The 21427-nt window shown below is 34.1% G+C and overlaps 1 protein-coding gene across 1 annotated transcript in view; it reads left to right on the top strand.

Moving 5' to 3' along the window:
• Nucleotides 1-21427, top strand: part of TMEFF2 (transmembrane protein with EGF like and two follistatin like domains 2) — a 230517-nt gene that overhangs the window by 183603 nt on the left and 25487 nt on the right. The gene's annotated exons all lie outside the window — the stretch shown is intronic.

Genomic DNA, 21427 nt, shown 5'->3' with positions numbered 1-21427 from the left:
TGTTTACTATTGATCCGAAGTTGAACGTCACAAGACTTCTGTTATGTGCTGATCCTCTCTTGCTCAGTTCAGACTTTCAGTAGGCAGGAATGAAGTTTTTTGAAGGCAATAAGAATTTTTATTTCCTTTTGCCAGAGTTAAAGCAATTGTCAAAAATGTCAGTAAGGTATAATTAACTTGTTTTGACAGTGCAAATGGTACAAATGACAAAACATTTATCAAATCAATGGGCATCAGTGGAAATTAATGCAATTTTTGGCAGTATGTTGTAATAAATGCAAATGTTCTTGTTTGAATTTTCATAAAAGTCAACAATAAAAATGTTTGCTAGTCTCTAAAAAAGCTGGAAAGAAGGGACAGCTATAAATAGTAAGACAAGATGTCTCTATTTAGATGGAAAGTTAAAAAGGAATATATAATTTATTTTAAAAATAATAAATTTCTTTAATTTGCTTAGAAATTAAAATGTAGCTTCTGACACCTACAAAATTATAAAGCATTTTATTTAAAAATGTAAGTCTTATTTAGCAATTATAGAATATTATTTTGAGAAATATTTCTATGTGATATTATTTTCATAGGATTTGAAATAATTTATGGGTATGCAAATGGTATTTAAACAGATTCTTAAATTTTATACAAAATTGAGGATAAAAATATATAAACAAAACCATTGAAGTTGATGATAACATATGAGGTTTTTTTAATAGTTTTCTATTTAGCTACTAAGTAGCATTTGTAACTAGATTTATGGCTAATATGCAATCAAAAAAGTTGCTTATCCTTTATAATATGTACTACTATTTATTCTTTTTGAAATTGCATTTCCTTTAACAATATTTCTAATGGTATATTTTTATAAAAAGAAAATCTTGATGAAATTGAAAAATAATTAGTCAGATGTTTTACTTATAGATACTTCAAATCTCTGAGAATTTGGAAATCATAACAGGATTCATTCCTCTTTTACATTTTACAGTTTTACCTTAATGTTTCTCAACATGTAAATAAAACATTCCATGTGCTAGAAGCCTGGAATTATCATGGGCAATTATACATGAAAAAACATTAGTTCTATTATGGTATGTATAGCTGTTCCCAGAGTGTCCAGGAGAGATATTAATAGGTGTTACTTGAAAAGAATAGTTGATGGTCAATACATTTGGGAAGAGCCCAGATAAATAAATGAATTTTTTACCTAGGACTCCTCACAGCTGTTGTGTGCACTATAAAATTTTTTGAGGTGTGCATCTTTTATTTATTTATTTTTTACTTTTTGTTATGAAGAATTTCTTTCTTTTTTAGAATTAAGTCCCAATTTTTATTTTTTTTATGCTTTTTCTTATTTTTTTAAAATATTTCAATTAGAGTTGACACACAATATTATATTAGTTGCAGGTGTACAACATAATGATTAGACATTTAGATAACTTACAAAGTGTTCACCCCAATAAATCTAGTACTAAAATAAATGCACAAACAAAATGGAAACAAACTCATAGATACAGAGAGCACTTGAGGGTTCCTACATGGGAGAGGTCTGGGGGGTGGGATGAAAAAGGGGAGGGAATTAAGATGTACAAATTGCCATTTATAAAAACAGTCACAAGAATATAAAGTACAGCATAAGGAATATAGTCAATAATAGTGTAATGAGAATTTCTAATTAACACAAAACACTTGCAAATGTAGGTTGCATAGTACAATGAACTCACATGTACTAATCACTCAAACTCAATAACATCAGCCCATGGTTAACCTAGCCTTATTCCCACCCTCATCCTCTTTTTCCACCTTCAAAATATGTAGAAATAAATGCCAGAAATTGCATTATTTCATTTACAAATATTTTAACCTGCATCCCTAAAAGATCAACCCTTTTTTAACAATAATACTATGTCATTATATCACATAAAGTAATTATGAATACATCTTTATAATGCATAGCTTTTATCAAACTTATTTGATGAATAATACATTTTTTGTGGCAAGTTTTACAGTGCTAGTGTTCCCAAGAATGCACTTTAGAATATGCGGATCCACAGGAAAATATTAAAAGTAATAAAAAATATTAGAAAATGAAGTTCTGAAGCTAATAATACATATTTTATATTTTAAATGAAATCAAACTTAAATTCTATATTTTCATTACAAACAATAACTATATCTTGACAGTATTATAAGCCACTATCTGGCTCATTTAATTTTACTATAGCCTAAAATATTTCTAGATTTTGTAAAGATCTTTTTCATTCAAGGAGTATCTTTTGTACTGTGCTTAAAATAACTTTATATTTGCTTTGCAAATTAATTCATTTGGAAAAGAGTCTTCAAAAATTTAATAGTCTATGAAAATTTTCTCCACTGAACATTCCATCATTGGATTCACAGGAAAATCAAATCTCTCCCTGAGAATTGTGTCCCTGAAACAAATAACCCTTCAAGTTGATTTGTGTCAATATGCAAGTATATGTACATTTATAAAATTGTACCAATAAATATCATAATGGAGTTTACCACTCTCTCAAAATCACCCATATTGCATATCAGTCTGTCCATTTTCAAAGAGTTTGGGGGGAGGGTTAAATTTTTACTCAAAAAAAATTTCATATTTCAGTTTAGTTTCAAACAGATAATCTCCGATCTTCAGTGTCAATGCTTTTAATTGACATTACGTATTTTCTATCTTACCACATTATTGAACATGGGAAGAAAAGAGAATTTGTTTTTAAATACATGCAAATGAAAACTATTTAGACATTCAGTGTTATTCAAGGTCTTCTAATTTGACATCAGATTTATCTAGTTAATCCCAAAGAAAAACTTTCAAGGTAAAAGCAAACTTTAAAAATGCATGTTTGTTGAAGTTCAAATTTAAGACAGGAACTAAGATATCAATTGAAGTTTCCAATTCCTAATTAAACATTGTTTGCGTACTTTATAATGCCCTTTGAATTTAATTTAGATGTCTTTATTTTCATTGATGATCTTATTAAAATACAATGTATACCCTTCTTTAGACATAATTTAAATAATAGTTATGTTCCTCAATATTTCCAAGCTTCCTGAAAAAAAGTATTTTTATTTTTCTAAATTTTAGAACACAAACTTTGGAAAAAGCAAAAGGAACCCCCTGGAGACTCAGTATGCCATGTCCTCCTTAATTTCCGTTTCACATACTCAAAACTCCCCAAGGAGATAAAACAGGAACTGTGTGACTCACTGTCCTACAAATTTGCTGTGTGCTCTCAGCTAATTTAATGTCATAGTCACTTCCTTTGTGAGACAAACTTCATGGACTCTCCCACCAGAGGGAAGTACCAATCCTGTTAACACACTCTCATTTTTCCGTTATGTCATTAACACTAGAGGTTAAACACCTTTAGCAATGCCCACCCCCCCACACTATTTTTTTCCTTTGAGCCTTCTTTAAAGTTATTAATATAAGAACACAAATATGGAACTATACTTTAAAGAAAGCCTAAATCTTCAATATGCTCTCTTATTTTTAATATTATTTGAAAGAAAGAGACTCCAGTAAGGACCCACAGAGGTTGATTTACAAAACAAGACTACGTGTGGTGGAGTAGACTGTGAGGAAATTAAGCAGAGCTGTGAATTCCATGGTCCTCACAAGCACACAATTGCTCCCCATACCAGGAAACCAAAGAATTTGCCGGTTCATACCAGTCAGCATTACTTTCTGGTTGTGTCTGATTTCGGTCTCTATTCTGCCCTGCTCCTTTAATGAGAATCGAGGCATTAGTCCTAAATTAAGACGTTTGGATCTCTTTGTTTCAAGGAAAAGTGACAGGATCCCTGTCTGATAAGCTAAACAGGCCACTTAATGTTATTCTCACCTTCATCATTCCAAGATTTGGGCTTAGATTTAGGTCTTTCTCTTCACTTGCAGAAAGGTTCAGAGAACACAATTTTATAACACCTCAAATCTAGGGCTTTTAGGGATTTTCATTGTTAATATTAAACTTCCCTTGTGAAAGTTTTAAAATGGCAGATGTTTTACATCTTTTAACATTTGCAACACATCTTCTTGAAAAAACATATATTCCATGTGTTGTAATGAAAAAAAAAGTGAAGTTCAGCTATTTTGTTTTTCTTCATCTGGTATGTGTACTTTCTGATTGTGTTGTTTTTCTAAGAGTCTGGTCATGCTTCAGAAACATGGCTACATATTTTTCCAATGCAAATGTACTTAATTTCATAAGTTGTTAGAAAAAAAACATGATGTTAATTATTTTGTCTTTTATCATATAGAAAACAAAATATTTTTTTGACATTCTGTCCCGATTTTCAAAATGATTTTCAGTGGCTTATAATTAAAATATATTTAATAAGATTATTTAAAGAGAAACTGAAAACATAAAAAATAGAACTGTTGAAGATAATAAATATATCAAAAACAGACTATTACAGTTACTGCATGTATTTCTACCCTTCCTTGTGACCAATGTAAAAAGAAAACTTAGAGTTGAATCAATTATTCCGAAAATATTTACAGAGTCCCTGCTATATGCATTCCACTGCCCTGGGCTTTACAAAAGTAAACACATCAACCTAGGTCTCTGCTAAAATGGAACTTAGATTTCCATTGTCTGATAAAAATAATCAGTTCAGAGGCCAAAGACAAAGTTTCTCTAGTGCTAAATTCTAAAATAAATATTTAGTGTAAATCTTTTTATATCATTGCCAGAAAACATAGAGGAATATCTTCAACAGTGATTTTTATAAAATATGCTAAGAAGCTCATCATATGGCTGGGAATTTATTAAATCAATTTTTGATAACATTTTAGAACATAGCATTAAAATATGTATAACTCAATGATACTGTTTATATGGCAGATTAAAGTAATGAGTTGCATTTACATGTATTTCCAAACTGGAAAAAAATGACACAGAATACTGAGGGAAATGGCTGTGAGGGAGAGTTTATCTTCCTCACGTATCTACAGGTTCAACAGGAACTGGGTAACAGAACAGTCAGAAAGCCTGAGTAAAGATTTAAAAATATGTTAGGTTATAGTATGTATTTGGGGAAAAGAAATTTCCCGTTTTTGTTAGCTGTTAATGAGTAAAGTAAGCCCTGAGTCATCTCCCTCCTTGGGAGAAAGCCAGGGTCTCCCCGCCTCTGAATCTAGGTACAGGCATGCAGGGAGGCCATATGTCTACCTATTGCACAGTACACTGTGGCTGTTCATCATTTTTGTAACATTTAGGGAGGATTAATTTTTATGTTCTCTTTAGAAACATCTTATCTTTAAGCAATAATTTAGATATTAATCTCAGGCCTGAAATATGGAAGATATCAGAAATACACATTTAAACCAAATTATATCCATCCTATTATTATTCCATCAACCCATTTTTCTACACCAAGAGGAAACTGACATCTTGAAAGGGTATCTAGTTTAAGTGAATTGTCATAATAACTTGTTCTCTGTAGAAACCACTGCAATTCCCAAAGGCTTTTCACATGTATAGTCTCCTTCAGTCTTGACAACAGAAATTTGAGGGCGACACATGCATTTGACAGGTGAGAAGTGGAGGTTCAGGGAGATTAAGCAAAAAAGCTATATGATAGAGCTAAGGTATAAGCCATCATTGCTATCTCCAGATTCCAGCAAAGTGTGAACAGTGAGGGATCAGAGGAAAAGTGTCACTACCTAACATTCTTAGATACTTTGGGATTCTCTACACCTTGGGAGTTCCAGACTCAAAAATGTTTCACCATGATGAGATGCTGCAAAGAGTTACTCTTCTCTTTGAACTTATGTCTATAACTTACAAGCATCTTATAACGGCTATATTATTTGGTTTTAATACTCTCCTGTTCTGTTTCCTAGTTCCCCACATAAACAAGAGAAGCCAAAGAGAGCAGTGTTTACTACCAAGTAATCCTACATTACTAGAAAAATGTGTGTGTGTGATACTTTGCAGTTTTACAAAGATCCATTCACATTCCCTGATTTGCTCTAATGTCAATCCAATAAAACAGGGTTATGAATACTAATACTAGAGGAAATAAAATTGAGGCTAAAAGAAGCTAAGTGGTTGACCCGGAACTGGACGCAGTATTTTGACATATTGACCAACCACCCACGAATATGAGGCACTTGCTTGATTTATCTACTATTTGCCTTGATTGTTCTTCCACTATACATACATAGACATGAATATCAAGTGATTATATACCGTATTTATAACATGAATTAATTCAGTCATGTGACAAAAATATGCATTGAAAATGGAGGCTTTTTCCATTTGTTCACGAGCCCAAGGAGCACTTCACCAGAAAACATGTTATGTCTAGGCCAATAATTTGATCTGTAGGAAATAAATAAATAGCAGCAAATGCAGGCAGCAGCTTGTAGCACAAATATTGGCATCAACAGTGAAATAAATAAAAATGTTTGCCCGGGCTATTACAGTGCCACCAGACTAGCCTAGAATATTTAAGCTCAGGCAATGAATTAAGATGTCAAGATTTTCTCAAGATTTCTGAGGGAAAGTGTCTCAATTCAAGTATTTTCCCCTCTGGGATTACATTAGAGTGTTGCAAAATTCATAAAGCTTTCTATGAACTCTAACTCACAATTTTTCCTGCTCTCTTGAACTTCTGTGCTTTCATTGTTTTCCCCATAAAATCATGTAGCTAGTCATCTGTACTATTATGTTATGTTTGTGGTTATAGATAAACACAGAAATAGTATTTTCAATACAGATGAAGGTTTTCTACTAAAGAGTTGCCTTGGGCCTGGTAGACACTCTGGAAAACTTTGTGTTTTATGCCCCAGTTCATAAATGCATCCTGCATCATTTATGTGCACTTCTTCCTATTGAAATTGCTCCTTTCTGAAACAAATTGTTCACCTTGAGATGTTACTTATCTACCTTTCTCTTCCATAAAGCTGTGGCAGCCAGTGGTTAAACCCACTAAAAATCAGACAGGGCTGAGTTTAAACATTGGCCATGCTTTTACTGATTGTTTAACTTTGAGCTAATTAGTTGACCTTTCTGAGCCTCAGTTTCTTCATCTGTTCAATGAAGATAAGCCCACTTTCATAGGGTTGAAGTTTGAATTCAAAGACATTAAGTAAGGCATTGGCAAGCAACTAGTAAGCTATCTATTGTTATTACTTTCCTTTTAGTCTGACAATGGGAAATTTATTTTTTATGGGAAACATAACAGATTGCATGGGATATAGTCTGTTCATATGATATGTTTCAGAGTTTTTATACCTATATTGTCATTTATTAACTCATACAATTATAAGAGGTTTATTTTTTTTCCTACATAAGCTGTATAATACCTTATTGCAAGAGACTTTAATTGACTTAAATCATTTTTAAAGAAATATTTATTGAGCACCTACCATTTATAAGTCTTTAGCACATTTATGTCTGAATGTTCACATGGCCAATTTTCAGTTTTCTTCCAGTCAATGTAATTTTATATATTGTATATTCTGTTCACTTTAAAATAATATGATTGACAGATTATTACACCATGAGATTCAAATAGAATTTTAATGAGAGGGCATAATATTTGACAGAACTGCTTGATATTAGTTATATTTCTTTTCTATTTGACCTTTAAAATTAGTCATTTACACCCCAGGGTATATGCTTGAAGGGACTATACATTCATTACTTAAGAGAAACTTATGTAAAGATTGACCATACTGACAGGGAGGTGTCAAACAAAAGTAACAGGAATGTGGTATATATAAGAATTTATTTCAGTTTATGTAAAAAATTTTTTCACTCAGAAAAGTTAATATTTCCACATCATCAATCATCACTCACACACACCTTAAAGAGGCACAAATCAGAACAAATGTTTTCAACAAAAACTGATCATCAAGGAGACAGAAGTCTACTAAGCATAGGAGGCAGAGGAAAAGGTGTTTGAGCTCAAACATAGACATATATACCACTAGTGAAAGTCACGTAATTTTCTACCTTCATTTACCTTTTTTACCTAAAGCATGTTATTTCCAGTCCTAGGAAAAGTAGTGTAAGTATGGATAGAATGTGTGAAACTCAAAGAAGAGTAGGATATGTCCAAGTGCTCTGTAAAATTTCAAGACACACTGTTTCCCATAAAACTAATAAATAGAATCCAACCTGTTTTAAAAAACTGAAATATCCAGAGCATTTTGATTTGCTGCTTCTGTTAATTAGTCTGACATGCCCCAAACATATGAACCTACATAGTCATGAACATTAAAAATTCAGTTTTCACATCTTGATTATTTGAAGCTTTGTAATCAACTAAAAATATTTTTAAATATCTGTGAAACTAAAAATCTGTCAGAAAAATTGCATTTCTAAACACTGTTACCTGTTTCATGGGCCATAGCTTATTCTCTTTAGTTTCTGTTTGCTCATGAACACATGAAAAATGCTCAGACTTTAGTTTGAACTCAAATGTCATCAGGAGAAACCTAACTTAGGAGCCAAAGTCCAGGCCTACCAATGTATGGGAATCAGTTCAAAGGCTCGAGGGAAGTGGTGGTCCAGTGACATAAAAATAGCAATGAAGACCAAGGAGGACAGCATCCAACCCCATTTCTGAGTGCTGAGATGCAGGGGAGGAGGGTGGAGAACACAGCTGAAGAGATTGGTGTTCTCAGGGGAAGTTAGTGCTTCAGTATGCAAGAAGAGAGATGAGAATTTCAGTGAAGCATCTGAGAATAGAGGGGAATGTACTGCTTATAGAGCACAGTTCCAGGTAAGCTCTGGGGTGTGGTTGAAAACTGGGGACAGAGAGATGCGTTACTAAAGGGCAGAGAACCAATATTGTGGTTATGATAATTCGGTGGAGATGAACAACTGGGACAGGACAGGGTGAGAAATAAATATTGACAAAATTTATGATAAAAGTTCTTGGATTTGTAGGCTCAGAAACATACATTCTCAACACACCAAGAGTAACCTGTTACTCAGCAGTGAACTCAAATTAACCAAATTTAATGTCTGTGTATTGGTTTGCAATGAGGAAGAGTTACCTAGAGGACTTGGATCCTCTGACCAGTGCATTCTCTTCTTAGAGTTGAATTCTCTGAGAAGCTAAGTTACACTGAGTTCACTTAGTGAGCCTGAATATGGCATATTTTCGTTAGTTGTTTAAAGCATCAAGCTAAGATAGCATGATGCAAATGTCCCCAAAATAGGGACACTCCTGCTCTCAGTTGAGTATAGATAACAAGTGCCTTTGGCCAGGACCTCCTCTCCCATAGTCAGAGCCTCCACTAACAAGATTGGCCTGTGTGACTCTCCTTTGTTTAATTTCCCTTCCTGGGTAGTTCTTGTCCAATCTACCTGTTTTCCTAGATATAGTAAATTTAATCAAGGTAAAGTTGAGGCCTGCTGTCCCAGATGCCATATTATTATGACTCTCAGGCACTCTAGGCCTCTGGAAAAGCACAGGGCAATCCTGTTGTCCTTATTTTTGAGTTCCTCTGGGGTCTCATTCAATAGCCCTCAAGAAATGACATTATTAGTACAGAGCACTAATATTAACTATATTGGATGGGTAGTACAGAATACTAATATTAACTGTACTAGTATTAACTATATTGGAAGAAAACTGCAAAAATTTTTACACAAAGTTCACTTTGAAGTTCATTCTTTGACATATAATCCAATAAGAGTTCGACCAGTAACAGAGAAAAATGAACAAATCTTGGAAAGCAAGTTTAATATTTTTGGTATGTACTAAGGTAATTCTTAGTATTTATGCTAGTGAATATCCTTTATGGTGACATTGTTAATCTTTCATTTCATAGTGTCTCATTCCGTACAGAATGAGATGGAAGGTTCTGCAGAGTTGTGAATGCACTATCAATGTTTGATAGTGTTGAATAATATTTCTATTAAATTATGGCCAATAAAACAAATTCACTGCTTTTAATCTTCTCAAACATTTTCTAAGATTTAAAGCTGTTTATATCATATATCGGAAAGTTCTCCCCCAAGAATATTTTATTTAAAGAATTCATTTAATACTGGAGATAAATGTCTGCTTAACTAAAAAAAGGTTAAATAAATTTTTAAAATATCATTCAGAAAATGAAGCACCCAAACAAGCTCCATTTGTCCTTCAGAAATTAAGCATTCCAGAAAGATGATGTTATTAGTCTACAGAGTTTAAACCAACAAGCAATTAGTGTTTTGTCAGGCAGTCCACATCCAAATTCACTTCTGCAGATTGACTGTTCATGTACTGTCACAATTATTCCATAAATCTTGCACCAGAGGTTTTTTTCCTATTTATTTTTCTGTTACTTAAAGAGCCCCAGGGAAGCTGAAGGTTCCCGGTTGCTTGCAATAATCTCTGAGCAAATCCCACTCCTACCCCCAAACCCCTAGTCTCTCACTCTCCCCCATGGCTGGAATATATGCCTTTGTTTCTGATTTTCAATGAAATGTCACTATGGAACCATGAGGAAGAGAAATAAGCAATCCAGAGGAAATCATCATAAGGTAGTTTTAATAAAGTGTGTACATTGTCTTCTGTGTAGAACATATACGAGTATAATACCCTGTCAACAATGATAGGTGACCATTAACTGTCGTTTATCTAAGTAGATTATCAGGACTGTATTCTAACATTCAAGCCACCTGCTTTCTGCATTTAGCATGGTTCTCAACTGTTTACCTTAGTCGTGAATTGGTATGTGCTTAGAAAACACAGCTAATCCTAACATTATCCTCAGAAAATCGTTGTTATCTTCATTATAATCATATTTATCAACATCATCATCATAATATCAGAAAAACAATACCACTGGAATAAGATCACTTAGTTCCTTCTAAAATCAACTTGAAATTATATGTGTCATCTTTGTTTTGAGTTCTCTGCAAGACTATTCTCCAATCATACGGGTAGTCATACTTATTTCTTAATTTCATTTGAATTTCAGAGGCAATGTCTTATAAATAGCATTTTGTAGGAGAAACAGCCTGGAAGAGGAATGTAGAAACTTTTGACTTAGTCCCGTCTCTATTCTAAGCTAATTCATTGGAATTTAAATAGGTGTTTAGTCTCAAAGAACCTATGTTTCCTGATCAGTAAAATTTGAAAAAAAGATTAGATTATAATGATGTCTTTCTGGATGTAGGATTCTATAACCAAGAATATAACTTTAGCTCATAAATCATGAACTTGAAGGAACGTGGTAGACCATTAACTACAGCAGCGATTCTCAACGGGGGCAATATTTGGCAAAGTCTGGAGACATTTTTGATTGTCGGGGAGACAGGGGTTGCTACTTTCATCTAGTGCATGAAGGCCCGGATGCCACTAAACATCCTACAATGCACATTGAGAGGTCCTCACAACAAAGAATTATCCAGTTGAAATGCCAGTAATGCCAGGATTTGGATATCCTATTTTGTGGTGTTAGAAATTAGGAAATTCTGTATGTATATTATGAGTGTTCTAGAAATTATGAAGTCCAGAGCTGGGCTCCCTAACCATTTCTCAATTCTATTATACCCTCAAAGGAGATACAGTCTCAGATGGAAAACCATTGGCTTAGGCCAAGTTTTTTGTTTGTTTGTTTGTTTGTTTTCATCTCACTGCTTCAATATCTTTCCCTCCCTCCCTACCTCCCTTCCTTCCTCTCTTCTTTTTAAAATAATGGTTGTCCCATGAATAGAAATGTCCTTTAAGTTTTCACAAATAAGAAGGAATATCTGTTTCTGAAAAAGCTTATCAAAGTGATAAAAATTCTTATAACTAAAAAGGAAGATACACTCTTAGTTGTCATAAGTTATTGAGAAAATTCTCGTAGGCATAATTGTATCTCCTATTCAGCCTTCCTAACAAGTATTCTAATAACTTGGGACCCTGCTTTGTTTCTGTTCAAAGCTGTGTCATCTTTTTGTTCATATTAGTTACTCCTTCCACATTTTGACTAAATTGTTGAACTAAACACTGCCTGTTTGAAAGATTTTTAATGATGTTCTTTGAGGAGGGCAACAGCAACCATTTCAAAGGTTCTTTTTATTATGTGGCACTTCCACAGTATAAATCTTTGTATATCGGATTCATAGGAATATATTTTAAATGAACTGGCTAAATCCTATTAAAGTGTCCAACAGTAATTCTTAAGACTGAAATTGTGTTGGTCATGAAAAAAAAAATGCTTCATACAGAATTTGAACTCAAGTATTTACGGAAAACGTCCTAGTTCAAACAGAAGGGGAACCCAAAGATGTGTTAAATGGCAGCTTAGTGCTCACTAGACTGTGCCACATTCCTTAAGGAAGGACACCAATGTGCCATACTGTTTAGTGGCACCCAGGCACAGATCCTCCTTGGAACAGGGAATAAACCTTGCTGCAATCGGTTTGCTGTCATACCTAGTGAAATAAAGTTATTGGTTTTGTAACAAGGACAATGAGGATATTTGTTTAAAAAGACAACTTGAAAAAATAGCAAAGACAACAGGAAATGATAAATGAGCCCGTCTTGGCTACAATAATTACTTTAGTATTGAAACAAATGAATAAGTTTCACAGCAATGCTATTTTCTGTCTTGGATTATACCACTATCTGTTCATACAGTATGTAGATCAGTTGCCTTTCTACTGGCACAAAAACAATATCAAAGTAGGTAGCATTGGTAAATAAACTGTCTGAGAGATCTGTGTTAATTTTTGAGAGACTTATGATGTCCTTTTTGGAAACAGACTATCTCTGAAAGGTGAGACAATTTTTTTTTTCATCTACATTAGCTTTATGCCAAAAGTTAGTCTTTGAAGTAAATATTTTCGGTACACACAAATGAAATAACATACGAGTATCTATAATCCATTTATTAAATGTTATTCTGTATATGGTTTGTTAATTCCCTACTGAATTGTTTTGCTTTTATGGAAAACACTGAACAGGTTATCAAAAGACCTAAATTCTAAACCTAGCAGCTCAACTTACAAATGCTACATAATCTTGAAAAGTTTCCTAACCTCTCTGAGAATCTTTAAAATGAGTATTATATCTTTTCTGTCTTTTTCACGTTTTGGAAATGGAAGCTCTTTGTGAGATGTGAGTCACTACTCAATTATAAGGAATTATTATTGTTCTAAATTTAGAATTGGCCTAAATTTAGATGCTTCATATTCTAACATGTTTTCCATGTTGTCATCAAAGTTTTGAATATTTTCCAGATTGAAATAATTATTAATTTAGATAGCATAACTTGATCTAATTTTAACAAAATTCAAGCTAAAGATTTTTAGCTTCTTGATTTTCATTTTCCTGTTTCTATGTATGGGTATATTACTTGGAGCATACAAAAAAAATAGATGACAAGATTGTTGGACTCACTCTTCCCCTGATTAGGCATAAAGCTTCGAATTCATGGCCCCAGTAGTTCTTTTCCCTGCTGATTGGCCTAAGTCTTATTCAAGCTCCATTTTTTAAGAGCACAAGAGCTATTTGGGGCAACCATTCATATTGCTACAATGAATTTTTTTTCCCTCAACATTTTCCTAAGTAATGGAAGACTTTATTGTACTCAAGATATATAAAATGTTTTGGTATTTGAGTAAAAATTGTATTAGTCTAAGGAAGTATTACTTAGCCGTGTTAAGAAAACTCTAGTACAGAATGTAGCAGCATACCAATGAAAATTATGAGTTAAAAATATTAAGAGCTTATTCCAGATAAGACATGCTCCACATTCCCACATTTTGGTGATGAGGTTGGCCCATTCAGAATTTCATCAATAAATGCAAACATAAATATTCTTGCTTCCAGCAAAGAAGGGATTTTAAATTGTAACTCTTGTTTTCTCTCTGGGTTAACAGAAAATAACGAAATAAATAATCTAGTCACTTGTGTTCATGAAGATTAAATTCTCAACATTCCCCACATAGAAATGAGCCTCGGTTCTATATTTAAATTTCTTTGAAGAAATAGAATGCCTGTTTTCATGATCACCTAGTTAATAACACTCAATATACACAAGAAAATGCTTTCTTTTAATGAACAAAGTTGTTTTTCATTGGGACATGGTTTTCATGGTTGCCCTTTGCTCCTTTAAAGTGAAAAAAAAGGAAACTTTTGTAGTTTACCTTCATAGCTTATGTTTATCTTTACTTACCATAATATTTTTAGAAGATGGGCTACTCAGAGTTTAGCAGAATGCATCTACAAACTATTATTAGACTTTGTATTTAATTTTGAACCTTGAAATAACGCAGTTCATTCACTGCTCTACGTGACATTTTAAAACCTTAAGAAAACAGTATTATTCTTGGAAAAGAAAATCCCTTTCTCACTAAATTCAACATTTAGAAACAATGTTGAATTGATTTGAATCAGAAAATTGTCTCTGAAAACATGAAATGAATAAAAACATTATAAAAATGATCTCACCTCTTATTTCCTGCCTTGGTCTTATACTGTTTCTTTTGGGTTGTGCATATTCACCCAAACACTGTGTGTGATAGGATCCATCCCAAAGCCACAGTTCGCTTCGCTTCTGTGGGAGCCCAGGCTTACTGCACTGCACACTTCAGATCTGTGCATGGCTCCTGTGCCCTGGGGTAGAGTCCTGTTAATCAGAAGCCTGTTATAGTCCTCCTGCCAGGCTCTGTCATCTCATATGTCAAGGTCACTTGCATATTTTTCTACTGCTTCTTCACCCCCAAAGAGAAAATGGTGCTTTCAGGTGAATAAAGCTTTCCTGCCTTACCCTTCAGGCAGAATTCTTACATTCCTTGAGGTGACAAAGGTTCCTATCCCTTTCTGCCCCTAGGAACAACAACAACGAAAAAAGACTAAGAGGCATCATTAATCATGCAAACTGTCTACTTCAATAGTGCCAAGAAAACTATCAGTCCCATACCAACCATCAATATTCCTGACACCTGTCTAAAAACTCAGGTCATGCATATCCATCTGCCTTTAGAGAAGTGTCAATGTACAAACATCCCTTCGCTATTTTTAGGGTCACGTTAAAATTATTCATCACCTGCCTGTCAGTTCATTTAATTTGTCATATTATCCTGATCTACCAGTGTCTGTTATTGGTCATTCCCCTTTTGCATTGTGTTTTTAGAGCATTGGGGGTAAGATGGTTTTGAAATTGTCGTACTGTGTTTCCCCGAAAATAAGACCTAGCCGGACAATCAGTTCTCATGCGTCTTTTGGAGCAAAAATTAGTGTAAGACCAGGTCTTATTTTACTATAATATAAGACAAGGTCTTATATTAATTTTGCTCCAAAAGACACATGAGAGCTGATTATCCAGCTAGGTCTTATTTTCGGGGAAACAGGGTATATGTAAGAGACAGTGCAATCCTACTATAGGCCAGCATTCTCACCAAGAAATTACTGTGCTCAATGTCCCTTCATGCTTAATGGAAAATGCAATGTTTGGGATGCCTGTGTCTACTGCAAGGTCCCCTTCAAACTAATTGCTGGTAAATGAATTCTGGTTTCTGGTGATTTTCATTATAAAAGCCACACTATTTCTATCTTTTTTTTTTTTCTTTTTTTTAATTAAATTTATTGGGGTGACAATTGTTAGTAAAATTACATAGATTTCAGGTGAACAATTCTGTATTACATCATCTATAAATCCCATTGTGTGTTCACCACCCAGAGTCAGTTCTCCTTCCATCACCATATATTCGATCCCCCTTACCCTCATCTCCCACCCCCCACCCCCCGCCCCCGTTACGAAATGGTTACAAGAGGTTAAAAACACACCTTACAAATGAAACAAATGTTTTAAAAATTAAAAGGATAAAGAAAAGTTGTTCCCATAAAACTTCCAATTCCCAAATGCCAAGCAATATTGCGTCCTGGCAAAATTAAAAATTAAATAGAAATTTTTATGCAAAAATATAACTTAGCATCAGAAACTTAAACAAACTGATGGTATCAGTTGGTTTATTAGTATTATTATTATAAAAGTAATAATTCTTAAAGCTACCTGATGGTCATTAAAATTTTTCACTGGTCTCAAATCATTTTAACAGTTTTATTTTACATTGAATGTAATTTTAAAACTAGTATAGCTCTTTCTCTGCCTCCTTGCCTTTTTTCCCCCTTTTACCTATTTCCATTATCTTCTGCTAACACCTGTGAAATGGGTTACCATATCTTTGAAGTATAGGTATTTCCAGGCAGGTCACAAAAGCTTAGAATTGGGACCTAATGCAACCTGGATTCCAGTCACTGTTGTGTAGTAATCCCCAGGGAGAACTGTGTTAGGTCCTGCATTTGACCACAACCTCCCTGAGCCTTAATTTTCTTATCTGTAAATTGTAGGTCTTGGGTAGATGATCTCAATGTCTGTTCCAGACAAGAATCTCATCCATTACTCTCCACCGTGGTGGCACATAAAGCCACAGACTAAACTTCTCCATCTGTGAGTCTGATGACTTTCCCCAGAATTTGCAGAACTATGTTAAAATCCTGAAAACGATTAGCAAATTCGTGGAGTGTCTCTTCAATATCCTCTTGTTATAGTCAACATCATTGCCTGAGCTCATCAAAATGGTAAATTCTAAGCCTAGAAAGGTGCCAGTTTTTTGTTAGTTTTTTTTTTTTTTTTTTTTTCCAGACGCTATCAGATGGTAAGAGTTTAACTGTGACATCCTTGAAATAAAGTGTCCTGGTTCTTAGGCTGGTGATATCCAGGATTTCCAAGTGGCAGGTTCAGCAAAACAACCTGAGACCCATGAAACCTACTCATGTGGAAGACGGGGTGCCTTAGAGAGATTGTGATTAGTTAGTTGGGTTCAGAGTTGTAATTACTGAGCTTCTTATGAAGTTTGATCAGTCTCTCCCTGATACTGGTAATCTTTGTTTTGACTTTTGAGAAATAAGGGACTTCAGAGGCAAACTACAACAAGCCTCTTTCTAACTTTAAATTCAGAGAGCCAAGTTACTTGAATCAGAACCCTTATACTAAGTGATGCTTACTCAAATAACTTTTTTTTACAGCAAATAGAATACAAGGCATAAAGAGTGCTGAAGTAGAAATAAAATAATAGAAAATAGAAAAAATAGATTTTTCATTCACTTTGTGTTGTGCATTAAATACCTATACAACATGCTGTCTTATCTGCTCACAACCTTCCTGCAGAGGAGGCATAATCAATCCTTTCTAGAGATGAGGAAAGTATAGCTCAGAGATGTTTATGTAATAGAGCAGAGATTCAAGCTGATGGAGCAACTATACTGGCAATAAGACAAGTCAGGTGTTACGGAGAAGTTGGTGCTTGCATTGGGTTTACCTGGTAGAGAAGAGAAAAGAGCATTATAAACATGGGGAACAGCAAAGAGGCTTTGAAGAACAGACATTTTTAGGGAATGGCAAATAGTTTGGGATGACTGAAACACGGGATGAGGAAGGGGAACAAACGAGCTAAAACAGGATAGTGATGGTGGAACTTCAATCAGCCTTTTTCCTTATTTGCGAGGAAAGTTGAAATCTACCCTCTGCTAAATAAGAGGCTATTGAGGTATCATAAATGATGTGGAATTTTTTTTTTTAAACGAACCCTGGCAGCAAAGTAAAAAAAATAGGCTAGAGAGAGAAGGAACACATGGCAAGACAAGTTAAGAGAACATGGTATCAAACCAAACAAAGAACAATGAAGCATGAATGTTGTTGATGGTGGTGGCAGCAAAGAGGAAGAAATAGATTTGGGGTGGATTTAGGAGCTAAAAGTTTACTAAATTTGCTAATTGACTTCAGTTTTTTACCTGTTTTTGTTTGAGGACATTGACATGAAAATGAACATATGGGGATAGAGTTGGGGGGAGAAGTGGAGATAGAAGTACTGATGTGGTAATCCTCAAACAGTGGCTGAGCTTAGGGGTACCAGGGAATGCAGGTAGAGGGAAAAGCAAAACAGGCCAAAAATAAATCCCTGGGAAACAGTGGGACCCATAACAAGGAGCGCTGGAAGCAAATGGAAATTGTTGAAACACTGTTTGCTCCTTTCCTTCCTTCCTCCCTCCCTCCTTCATTCCTTCCATCTGTCATGTTTCTTAAAACCCTAATGTCAAATAAATGGTCATTTCACTTTCACAGTTGTATTTTAAAATGTCCTTCCTGTTGCAAAACATATTCTTGTGTACAGTTACGTCTAAAGCTTACTATTGGCCTTAGGCTTTCTGTGCTCTTAAAGATGTGCATGCCTCGTATCTTCCCCTACTAGGACGCTTCATGCCATTCCAGAGGAAGCCTACCTCACCACTCTAATGTCCACCGTGTGACACCTCGTGTATTGTCTCTGCCAATATTATGTTTGACTTTCTTCACAGTGTTGAATGAGAACAATTTTATTTATTCATTCGTGTTTTTTCCCTTTCATTTTGCCTTCTTTTGTTACAATGTAACCTTCATGAGGACAGGAATTTTGTCTTATTCCCCACTATAAATTCAGTGTCTGGAAAAAAATGTCTTGGCATATAGTAGACACCAAATAATTACTTGTTGAATAAATAAGACTTGTATCACACTAAAAACCAAACTATATGGATTTTAAAAGAAAGTTCCATGTCAAATTAATGCACTTTAGTTTTCTTCTTAAGAAATTTTGACCATAAAAATTTTTTTTTTTATTTTACAAAACTCTTAGTGAAAAGCCACAAAAACAGAGGTGCCTATTGAGATAGAGATAGAGATAGATATATAGATATATAGATATAGATATATACAGTGGGGTAGGCATTACCTGACAGATTGCAGATAACTCCTCCTGTTAGGGAAACACAACTCCCACAGGGACTCCATGAAATGACTGGTAAAAATTGCATAAAATAATTTATTAATTTCCTTTTCCTGTGGTGAACTCCATAGTCACAATTGGAAAGGAGAAAATGGCCTATTGTAAAAAGAATACCTGGGCACCTGGTCCATATAAAATGTGTGTGTGTGTGTATATATATATATTATATATTATACATACATATATAATATAAATATATATAAATATATATATATATAATATATATATAAGTCTTTGCTCTCTTAGTCAAACCTTCAGAACCTCACATAAAAAAAACAAACAAACAAACAAAAAACAATTCTGACATAGAAGTTAAGTATAGAAGACATTACAAGGCCCTTGATTTCCATGGATGCCAATATTTATATATATAATATAAATTTATATATATATATATATAAATTTTTATCCCTAAAAAGATAGATTTCAGTGTAACGGTTTTATTCTTTATCTCTACTGGGCATTTAAAAACATTTTAAGGATCTGTTTAGAAAATATAATTTTAAACATTGCTTTGGAGGTAATAGCAGAGACTGTTTACTGAAAGGGGAAGAAAGAGACCTTCATATGCAAATGTATGGCATTTGAAAATGTCATATAGCTACATCTACATATAAATAAGCTGCTCTCTGAATTCCAAGGAAGAGAGACTTTGTATAGCATTAGCTGATTTCTATATCAAAATAAACTGATAGAATAGCAGTGAGTCAAGATATGGAAGACCACAGTTTCACTACCTCTTAATACAGTGGTGGCACTGTATTAAGGTCAAAGACCACCTGACTGAAATGCAAACCAATAAGAAGTCAAATCCCACAGTATTTGAATGGTAATAGAAAGGAACCAGCTAGAAGAAAAGGGATTCACAGATTAAAGAAAAAGAAGACAACTTTTTATCAAGTATTGACTTCCTTCTAAATATTGGCATCCATGGAAATCAAGGGCCTTGTAACGTCTTCTATGCTTAACTTCTATGTCAGAATTGTTTTTTGATTGTTTGTTTGTTTGTTTTTTATGTGAGGTTCTGAAGGTTTGACTAAGAGTAAAGACTTATTTTTCACCTCTTTCCTATTTCATATTTGTTCCATTGCCTTGTATTGGTACAAGATGATCATTTTGGGACAATTCCTCTGGTAGACCACAGTATGTAAACTACCAGATGGGGATAAATAACTCCTCTCTATTAAATGAATTGTCCTTCCAAGACACCAGGGTACCATTCTATAAACCATATTTTTCCTACATTGTTTTGGTACCCCTCGTTTCTGGAGGAGTTAATAAGCATCACCTGAGTAGGCAGCCCATTCCTGGGGACCAGGTGCCCAGGTATTCTTTTTACAATAGGCCATTTGTTCCTTTCCAATTTGTGACTATGGAATTCACTGCAGGAAGAAAAAATTAATAAATTATTTTATGCAACTTTTCTCCGTCATTTCATGGAGTCCCTGTGGGAGTTGTGTTTCCCTAACAGCAGGAGCTATCTGCAAGCTGTCAGGTAGTGCCTACCCCAAAAGTTTGAGGGACATACCAGAGCCTGCCCTCATCCTTGTAAAGCATATTTATAAAGGAGCTGGAGCTAAGAGAATAAACTTCTAGAATGATAACTGAAGGGAAACGTGAACTTTATAAAGAAAAAGAAATTTTAGTAAGCTTAAGCTATCAATTGGTAAGAAAAGTGGAAAATCCAACAGTCAGAGGAAACCAGGAATGCTCTTCAGATGGATAATGTAACTGCTACCTTTTATTGCTATGGCTGAATGCTTGGCAGTTTGTTAGTGCTTCTCTTTAAAATGACCCTTCAATGAAAGAATTATTATCACCGTTGTAAAAATGAAGAAATTTAGGCTCAGAAAGTTGAAGCAATTTCCACAAGGTCACCTAGCTACTGAGAAGCTGAGAATATTTGTAAACTGATATCTTTCTGACCACAAAGTTGGCTGATCTCTTTCCATTACACCAGCCTGCCTCTTGATATATAGAGTAATACGGGAAAAGGTATCAAGATGCAGGTTGACTACATATGAAACTGTACAGTCAGTCTCTTGTGGTAGATATTAAAGGAACCAAAAGCAAATCCCTAATGAGGATTAAAAATATCCTATCAAAAAAGCATGTTCAGAAAACTAAAAAAGGAAAAAGAAGTAGAGAAAATTTTGTTGACTTTTTGCTAAAATGTGCTGACATGTGGAGATATTTATGTTTTTCTGAACATCTGGTGGATATTAGAATTTTTTTTCACAATCTTCTGTTATTAATGATAAAGGGAAGCTGAGTAATTATGATATACTGCCACAATGAATGCATATCATGCATGTTTTTCCCCAATGTATTACAGAATCTCATCATTCCATCAAACATAAAGTTATTTTTTAAAAAGGAATATGGATGTTATCTTATTGTTACAAACTTGTTTCCATCAGAACAGATCATGTTGAGTCAGCCACTCTTGTGTCTCATAAGAATACATTTCAAGTTATGAGATTTGTGTCATTATTGATTCAAAGTACAAATTATACTTTTCATATTGCCTTGAGTTTGAGAAATGACCTAAACCTGATATGAACTTGTTTTGCCAGGAGAGAATCCCATTTCTTTTATAAGACTTCATGGAAAAGAGATTATTTTGTTAGAGTTAAAGT

Source organism: Rhinolophus sinicus, chromosome 17, assembly GCF_057876585.1.
Source record: "Rhinolophus sinicus isolate RSI-liver-muscle chromosome 17, RSI-T2T, whole genome shotgun sequence".
Taxonomy (NCBI): Eukaryota; Metazoa; Chordata; class Mammalia; order Chiroptera; family Rhinolophidae; genus Rhinolophus; species Rhinolophus sinicus.
This window is presented reverse-complemented; position numbering and strand designations above follow the sequence as displayed.